A 10599-nucleotide genomic window follows, 5' to 3' on the forward strand; every position below is an offset into this window, starting at 1 on the left:
TGACACCCTGAGCAAAGCTATCCTTGTTACCTGTGATCCCTGCATCCCTAGCAAGAAGAGTCCCAAATGTCTTCCCCCTATCCCCCCTTCTCCTCATCCTAAGGAGGTGAAAGAGGCCAGTGACGATGATGTGGAGTCTAAGGAGGAGGACTCAGAGACACGAAAGGAAAGTGAGATGGAAGAAGATAAGGGGAGAGAAAATGACAAGGAGGTGGTGACCCCTATGGACCCCAAGGTTAACCCCAAGAAAAGAAAATTGAACCAGGCCTTGCCCTAAGATCATCCCAGTGACCCTGTTGATGTGCCCCCTAGCCCCACCCTACCTAATTTTCCTTAGGAGGTTCCCATTTTGCCCCTAAAGGAGATGATTGAAATCATGGTTGAAAAAGGGGGGAGGTAATCAAAAAGAACAAGAGGAGGGCCTAGAGGAACTTCTATGAGGACAAGGTTAGTTTGGGTATTGTTAGAGAACCTACTAAAATTCAAGTGCTAGAGGACCTTGACAAAAGTACCCACTATGATGAGCTCATTGACCTGGCTCTTTTGGTTATCTCTGACAACGTGTGAGAAAATGGCTTCAACTTCTTGAACAATGCAAAGAATAGCCTGATTGACAACTTTCATTCCATCAAGTGGCTTTTTCAAGAAATTGAGGCTCTAAAGGATAGGAGCAACCAGCCCAACAAATAGGATTCTGACAAGGACTAGGAAACCAGAGGAAGCAAGGACTAGGTGGGTAGCTAGGAGAAAGATAAAGGCTGGGTCTCTAGAGACCATCAGGATGATAGACTCACCCAGCTTGAGCAGAAGGTCCAAAGGCTGGATTTTGTCCACTAGATAATCACCAAACAAATAGTTGACACCCTTCACACCTTGAATGAGAATATTGTCAATTTGGGGGACTATCTGAGTACAATTGGCCTTTAAAGGGATGCGAAGCAGAACACAGAGCAAGGATTCAACCAGGATGAATTTCAGAAGGAGGCCAATGACCAGGTGAATCAGGGGAACTAGATGAACACTCCTACTAGGATTCAGGAGGGCATGGCTAGTCAGAAGGACAATGATGTTGCAAAAACCCTGCAGGCCATGGACATAGATGGCCACTAGCTTGTTCACCTAGCTTTTCTTTTTTGTCTCTAGCCTTTGTACTTTGGCTTTGGGCCTTCTTTTGTCTTCGACCTTTTGTGGCAATTTTTTGTTTGTTTAGTCCATTTCATCTCGCTCTTTTTTCTGTAAAACTTTGGGTTTCAAGATCCCTGTAAAACCTGTTTTACCTAATCAAAAACAAGGTTGGACTTTTACAAGACATCACTTTAGAAAAGTGAGAATTAGTAGCATGTTACTAGTGGTTTTTCTTAAATTGAGTTTCCATGTAAAATCTTAGTGTCAAATATGTTATTGAATATGTTATGTTTCATGTTTACATTTCTGTGAAGATGTTTTGACCTAGAACAGTAACCTACAAGTTTAAGTGATTGTATGATCTAATGGATGCATGCATGAATATGTTTTATGAATATGGGTTCACTAAGATGTGAAAAGTTTTATTTGTACATCTAGATCTTGGATAACTAATTCAACCCCCTCTCATTTATTCTAAATAATTACAACAATTGGTATCAGAGCCATCTTCTTAAGAGGAATAGTTTGAAGGTACTAGAAAAAAAAGATCAAGATGTCAAAAAGAGATGTACCCAAGCTTAATAAAGGAAAATTTCCTACATGGAAAATTTTAATGAAGTTACACTTAGGAGATCTTGGAGACCATGCACAATCTACCATCTCCAATGTGCATGTTGATCTTACTAGAGCCCTAACTATAAAAGATTTAAAGAAGAAGAAAGTACACAATCAAGCAATGTTGGAGATTGCCTCTACCTTAAGATATGCTAAGTTTGATGACATAAAGGGTTGTGATAGTGCAAAGAAGATGTGGGATTCTCTTCAAACCATCTATGGAGGAGATGAAAATGTTTTGAGAGCCAAATCTAAAAATTCTTAGAGGCAAGTTTGATGATATGAGATTGTTTCTCAATATTTCTCTAGGATAAAAGATGTTGTTAATGCTATAAGAGGATCTACTAGTAAGATAGATGATGAGACTATATTAAGAAAAGTTTTGATAATATTTATGCCCATCTATTTCATTAGATTTTTTTTAATACAAGAATTGATATGTATACCAGGTTCTAATTTGACTCTTGAAGGTCTAGTAGGTAGTTTCATTGCTTTTGAGCTATCTAATTTTGATAACTTCAAATCTAAAAATGTTGGATCTACTTTTAAAGCTAAGATGTCATTGAAGGAATCTAATGAGAAGAAGAAGAAGGAAAAAAAGGTAAAATATATTTCTAGTGATTGTGATACATATGAGGAGGATGTAGAACAAATTGAAGCACTACTAGGAAGAAGATCTTTTAGAGGCAAAGGAGAATTCAAAGGTAAGTTACCTATCATGTGTTTTAATTGTAATGAGGTTGGTTATATTGCTGCTAGATGTCCAAAGAAGAAGAAGAATAGAGGTGGAGACAAATACAGAAGTAGAAGAGATGAGGACAACGAAGATTACAAAGACAAAGGTAAGAAGTCTTGCTACATTGTAGAAGAGGAAACCAAATATGGATCTAATGATCATGATGATGAAGTGGTGTATGTTGCAATGAAAGATGATTATGATGAGGATGAGGAAACTACACTAGTATCTTGTGTGAACAAGAATGATAGTTGGATAATTAATAGTGGATGTTCACATCACATCACTGGAGATAAAAGTAAGTTCATTACTTTGAATTATTATGGTGGAAATAGTGTAAGGTTTGGTAATGATACACCCTATCTAATAAGAGGAAAAGGTTCTGTCAAATTCGCAGAAAAGATTTTATGTGACAATTCTTATTGTATTTAAGGAGTTAACTATAATTTATTGAGTGCATCATAACTGAATAGTTTAGGTTGAAAGGTTGAGTTTGAGAACAAGATAGCTAAGATATATGATACTGATGGAAAACTAATGGGACAAGGTGATCAAACTAGAGGTGATCTATTTTACCTTGATATGGATAATGCTACTTGTCTAGTTGTATAATCTTATGTTGCGTGGTTATGGAACAAGAGGTTATGTCATATTAATCTTGATAACTTGGTTAGTATCAACAACATGAGAAAAGTCAGAGGTTTTCCTAATTTCAAGAAACTTGACAATATAATTTGCAAACAATGTCAGTTAGGCAAAATAACAAAGTCTAGTTTTAAGAGTAAGATTCACACCTCTAAAGGAATTTTGGAGATTGTTCATATGAACTTGTGTGGACCAATTGATGTGAAAAGCTAAAAAGGTGATAATTACATTATGCTATTTGTTGATGATTATTCTAGGATGATGGCAATTATGTTTCTAAAATAGAAATTTGATGCTTTCCAAATGTTTAAGTGGTACTTAGAAAGAGTTGAGAAGGAAGCAAGTAAAAGTTTGAAATGTTTGAGATATGAAAGAGGATGAGAATTTATAAATGAGTTTGAGATATTTTGTAATGATAGAGGAATCAAAAGACAAACATTTGCATCTAGGACCCCTCCACAAATAAAATTGCTGAAAGTAGGAACATATCTATAATAGACTGTGCTAGGACACTCATGATGGAGAAGAATGTTGCTTTGAAATGCTGGAGAGAGGCTGTAAGTACAACTATCTATACCTTGAAGAATATGGAAGTCAAGAAAGGTACTTATTCAACACCTTTTGAGCTATGGTATGGATACTCATCCAATGTAAAATGTTTTAAGGTATTTGGAAGCAAGTGTTATATTCTCAAAGATTCCAAGAATGGTAAATTAGATGCAAAATGTGGATATTCTACAATAAGTAAAGCTTATGTAAGTGTTTAAATACTAATACTAACAAAGTTGTGGAAAGTGAAAATGCGAAATTTGATGAATATACAGAGGTACATGAGGTTGAACCTATGAAGGAACTAGAGGAATACAAATATTTTGTATAATTTTATGAGGTATGTCTACTAATGAAGAAGCTATAAATCAAGTTGAAAATCAACAAGTTTTAGTGACTCCTGAGTCACATACAATTATTACCGAGTTTCATTCAAGAACTAGGCTACAATCAAGCACAGAGTTGTAGAATAAAGTTGAGGCACATTCAAATTCAGAGATTAGTGTACATGAAAGAGATGTTGAATTACTTGATAGAGAAGTATAGAGTGATTCATAAGTTGAGATACCTAATGAGGAAAATAGAGAAGAACCAAGATTCTCAAAGTATGTCAAAAGACATCACTCTGTTGCACAAATTATTGGAGATAAAGATGCAAGACTAATGACAAGAAACAAGCTAAGGAGTGATATATGTTTTCTTAGTATACATGAACCTAAAATAGTGAAAGATGCCTTAGAATATTTGGAATGGAGTAAATCCATGAAAGAAGAGATTGAATATATTGAGAAAAATAAGACATGGACTCTAGTTCCTAGACTAGAAGATAAAAACGTGATTGACACCAAGTGGGTGTATAGAAAAAAGTTAGATGAAAATGGTGAAGTCATAAGGAATAAGGCAAGATTAGTTTTCAAGCGGTATGCACAAGAAGAAGGGATAAACTATGGAGAAAAATTCATTTTTGTTGCAAGATTGGAAGGAGTAACAATTCTACTTGCTTACTCTGCATACAAAGGTTTCAAAATTTATTAAATAGATGTTAAATCTTCATTTCTGAATGAGATACTAGAAGAAGAGGTCTATATAGAACAGGTAGAAGGATTTTTTGATACGATAAAAAAAAACATGATATGTAGACTACACAAAGCTTTATATGATTTGAAGCAAGCACCAAGAGCATGGTATGAAAGGCTTCACAGTTATCCTGTGAAAATTGGATTTGAGTGGACTAATGATAACAACAATCTATACTTGAAGATGAAAAAAGTCAAAGGTATTCTACTATCTGAAATTTTTCTTGATAATATTGTATTTGGAGGTTAAGATCCTTTTTTGTAAAGCTTTTGCAAATGAAATGAAGAAATAATTTGAGATGTCTATGTTTGGAGAGATCAAGTTCTTTGTTGGTTTGCAAGTACATCATATGAAATATGGTATATACATCACTCAGCCTAAGTATGTAAAGGAGATATTAAGAACTTTTAGATTGGAAGATTCTAAGCCAATAAGCACACCTATGGTGACAAGATACAAATTTTCAAAGAATGATGACTCAGCTGAGGTGAATCAAATATTGTACAAGTTTATGATTGGAAAATTAGAATATGTAGTACATAATAGCCATGATATTACATTATCTATTGGGATAGCTACAAGATTATATGCTAGTCCTAGTGAGAATCACTTGATGGCTATTAAGAGAATGATGAGATAATTGAAATGAACATACGACTATGTTATATACTACAAGAAAAATGAGAAGTTTGATTTAAGAGCCTACATTGATGCTAATTGGGCTGGAAATATTGATGACAAAAAGAACACTACTGGAGGAGGATTTTTCTTAGGAAAAAGGTTGATTACATGAACTGGCAAGAAATAAAACTACATATTTCAGTCTACTACTAAAGTAGAATGTGTTGCTGCTATAGTAATTTGTACAAACATTGTATGGATCAAACAACTACTCAAAGGTATGAAGGAGGAAATCAATGAAACTATGATACTTTACTGTGATAATACAAGTGTTATAAATAAATCAAAGAACCCTATGATGCATACAAAGAATAAAACATTGCAATCAAGTATCATTACTTGAGAGAGTTAGTTCAAGACAAAGAGGTGAAGATGGAATATGTGAATACAAAAGAATTGATAGCTGATATCTTCACAAAACCATTATCTAAGGATGCTCATCAGTACCTAAGAGGTAAATTAGGGGTGATACCCCTATCCAAAGCTATTGAAGAAGCATGAGAAGTGCCCTACATCAACTAAGATGATTGACATATGTTATACATTGATGTAGTAGATCTTACTTTAGGAGCTACCTAAAGTAATTAAAGAGATGGAGCTATAAATTAGTCACAAGCTATGTGATAGAAGGGGAAACCAAAATTGTTTACATTTGCATATTAAGATGACAAGTCTTTGGCACTGTTGTCAAAGAGGGTGAAATAAAAAAATGGAGAAATACAGAATACCAAACATAGTGAGAACAAGGAAAAAACAAGGAATATCTACTCAGAGGGAGATAGTGTACCTAATAATTTAAGAGTGGAGAAAGAAATAATTAAAAGACATACATCTACCTAGTAAGAGGGAGATAGTGCTATGGGAGATACAAGAATAGAATAGGGAGAGACATATACCTAGATATTATAAAGAAGAAGTGATCAAGAGGGATTCATAAGGATGATTATCTATTGATCAAAATATTATTTTGTTACCTATACAAAAGATAAAAGCTACTGATAGAGGGAGAGATTTCAATACAAGAATTGTTTTTTTTTTGGTATTATTGTTGGTACTAGTTTGCCATCAATTCCAAAGAGGAAGATTGTTGAAAATAGATTGATACAACTATAGGAATGTGTTTCAATCATTGTTTTGTCATTGATGTCAAACCTGCTATTTGCTGGTAAGACAACTGCATACTTGATTTGAGTACTACCATTTTATTGATTGATGAGGAGGTTTTGATCAAATGAGATAACAAAAAAATATAGAGGAAAGGTTGAGTTATGGTAAGAAAAAGGAGTACAAAGATCAATTAAGACAGTGATGATATAGTGCATTGATTATCTACTTAAGGTTGCAAAGGTTAGATACACTAACTAAGTCTAGAGGAACAAGTAAGAATAATTGATTCTTCCAAGCTTGACTGAGTGTATAGTAGGTGCCAAGAAAAGTTAGTGCAAGACAAGGAGAAAATTAGTTGGAGTAGAGAAAAGTAAAATTTTAGTGTATGTTGAGTGATACAGTGTTAGCCAAGTGAATTTTAGTTGATGCTGAGCACCAATAAACTTTATTGTTTGCTGAGTTATCTAGTGGATGATAAGTGGAAGAATAGTATGGAATCTAAATGATAGCATATTGATGTCAAGTGCCAGAATTCATTTTAAATCATAGATTTGATGAATCTGAGCTAACTATTTTATTTTCTTGAATTTTTTGAAGCATGTGAAAGATAACTATGATGAGTTGGTGGTACAAAATTCTTGGTAAACCATTTTGAGTCAAATTCAAAGAGGATTGAAAAAGTTTCTAGAACAGACTAAAAAGAAAAGATGGGTAGATTCATTGAATCCTACCTAACCCTAAAATGGACAATAGAGGATGAACAACAAAATATCTTAGTTTTCTATTTATAGAGATGTCTAGTTAGAAGTAAGATTGGTCAATTCTCAAGATTCTAAGTTAGACAAGAGGTCTAAGGTATTCCTTCATTCAAAGACCAAATAGAAGAGACTGCTATTGGCAAGAAAAGAAAGAAGGCTTAAGAGTATGAATGCTTGAAAGATAAACAAGCTATGAGAGCTTAAGTGCGTGAAATCCAAGTAGAATGGAGGACTAAAATAGAAATTTGCAGTCTACAAAGTTAGTTGTGATTTTTTGTCAGCTCAAGCCTTAGTATTACTTTCTAATCATTGTACCAGTTTAGGGTGAATCCTTTGTATTAAGGTTGACCTAACAGCAAGTTGTAAATCCTTTAACTAGGTGACATTCCAAGTGAATGATTTAAAGTCCTCTAACAAGGCTCACTCCTAATAGGGTGATTAAATCCTCTAACTAGATCACATTTAACAGTGTGTATTGTAACCTTTAACAGGGTTGGCCGTTCATAGTACATCACTTCAAAAGAGTGAGAATTAGTATCATGTTATTGGTGATTTTTTCCAAATTGGATTTCTACATAAAATCCTAGTGTCAAATGTGTTATTGAATCTATTTTTTTTCATGTTTACATTTCTACAAAGTTATTTTGACCTAAAACAATAATCTACAAGTTTAAGTGATTATATGATCTAATGGATACATACATGAATATGGGTTCACTAAGCTATGAAATTTTTTATTTTTACATCTAGACCTTGGATAACTAATTCATCCCTCCAATTAGTTTAAAGAATTCTAGCAATTTGATCAAATGGCCTTCCTATCATCTCAAACTTAACCACAAACCTTATCGGTGATAAAACATAACCCTAACTCTTCATAGACCCTATTGACCTCATGATGACATCATCATCATGCCTTGTGCCAATCAAAGGGCTATTTTAAGCCTAAAAAGGGGTGACATAGTGTGGCAGAAAGGATAGGTCCAAAACAACCCTATTCAAGCTTTTCATATGTTGTAGAGAAGCTAAATGAGTATCCAAATCTATAATCTATTTTCTTGATGTTTTGGGGAATTTGGGAGAAAAAAGAAAGAGGACAACCATCTAAATCCATATAAGTTGAAGATAATTGAATTTTTTTAAAGGATATCATCAAACCCAAAAGAGAGAGTTTAAGAGACAAATTTATAACAATAATGCACAATATTTACATCTCTTTATCAATTTTATATACAAAATCTGGCATTGAAATATGCACATGTTCGACATCTCTTATCAAATTTTTACACAAAATATGACATCTAAATATGCACATGTTACATTCTTCTCTTTTTTATATACAAAATTTGGCATCCAAATATGCACGTAACATCTCCTATCAGATTTTTATACAAAAGATGGCATATAAATATGCACATGTTACATGTCTTATTTGTTCTATATACAAAATTTTGCATCTAAATATGCATATGTGACATCTCTTATCAAATTTATATATAAAATTTGACATCTAATTATGCACATCACTACAAAGTTACAACTTTTCACATTATATATATATATATATATATATATATATATATATATACAAAATTTTCAAAATTATTCTACCATATGTAGAATGATTCAGCTATATAGAACACAATCAATCAAGGGAACCTTCTGGATCTACTCTAACCCCTATTTTATCAAGTATTGCCTTGTGATCAAATTCATGTACTTTCCACAACTTCTTGTTAAGAGGCGTACCATGATATGATATCAACTAAATATTTGTTGCAACAATAAGGTTAGAGTAATGAAGAATATGTCAGTTTGTCTCAAATTTTTCAAATAAACACATGGTAGAATTCTTGATAGGGTACCTAAATTTAATTATAAAGACAATTTAAAGTTGAAACTAATACATTATACATGACAAATTGACTTAAATAGATCTTCATGGCAGGGGACAAAAATATACTACCTTCTAAGCTATGTGTCTATCACAATGATAGATCCTATTGGGTACTTAATATCCTCACCATCAATGACTATAGCTATTAGTTTCTTTTTGTGCTCAATACAGTGACATAGAAAGTAATTTTTTTCTTGATCATTATTCTCATATGTAATAACTACATATACATGACCTATATTATATAGATGGATAAGTTAATGGAAAAATTGAAATTAATCTATTTTAAAAAAAGTATTTAATTGATAACTTAGTACCTACTTCAACTAGGTCTGATACATGCTCAAAATCTGTTGATGCTTCAACCTAGTTGAGTTGTAGTGTTGTAGGAAGTTGATATGAATAAATTAGATCCAATGGTCTACAAGACCATTGGTCAAACCACACCTTTTATTCATATTCATCCCATAAATGATGCATACATGAAGAGAAAAAGAGTGCGAGCTTTCTAGCATGAATAGCTTGTGATGCTACAGTTGAACTTTGAAATGAATGTATCTGACTTGATCCTATAAGTGTACAAAAATCTTAAAAATAGTGATTGGTGTACCTATCACACTTGCCTCTCCTAATGGTTGGTCAAGTAGAAAAAATCTACTATTTTTAGGTGTATCATTATGGATTGGATTAGTCTTTTTAGTCGGTATTCTAAATTCTTTCATATCTTAAGATATATTGATTATTTTATCCTTCATCCCCTTGGGCCTAAATTGATTCACAAAGGAATTTAATTTATGATAAATAGAAAACTAGGTAATGAAAGTGCTCAAGGGTATTAGGTTCACGTATCAACCATATATATATATATATATATAAACCATAGATTTACTTATTTTACCTTGCCCCATCATAGAATTGCACCATTGGATAAAATTTTCAGCATTTTATAATATTGTGCCACCTTTGTACTTTAATTCCTCTCTACTAAGGGCTCTTTTCACACATGCTCTAGCACCATCATGATCTCCTTTTCCATGTCGTGCATCAATGAAATTCCAAAAATATTGCACTCCACTTGTCACATGCATCTTACTCAACCAATAGAACATCCTTACATTCTTGAATTGTGTAGTGAAATTATCTAACCACATAATGTGTTGATTGTATCTTTCATATCTTTCCCTCAAATTGTCATAGAAATATTTTAAAAATCCTTGCACAAACTCTGATGAATGAGTTCGATCATCACTGATATAGAAGTGATCCTCTCTTAATACTTTTATGTCATCCTCTGTGCTATCATGTGCATTAATAAATGCCATGTGTGCAAATATTGACACTTTTATAGAGTTGTAATACATTGGTTGCACTTCATTTTGAGGTTTTAGTGTATAGTTTTCAGCGGAATC

This window comes from Cupressus sempervirens, chromosome 1, assembly GCF_028749045.1.
Source record: "Cupressus sempervirens isolate cs-2001-9-10 chromosome 1, ASM2874904v1, whole genome shotgun sequence".
Taxonomy (NCBI): Eukaryota; Viridiplantae; Streptophyta; class Pinopsida; order Cupressales; family Cupressaceae; genus Cupressus; species Cupressus sempervirens.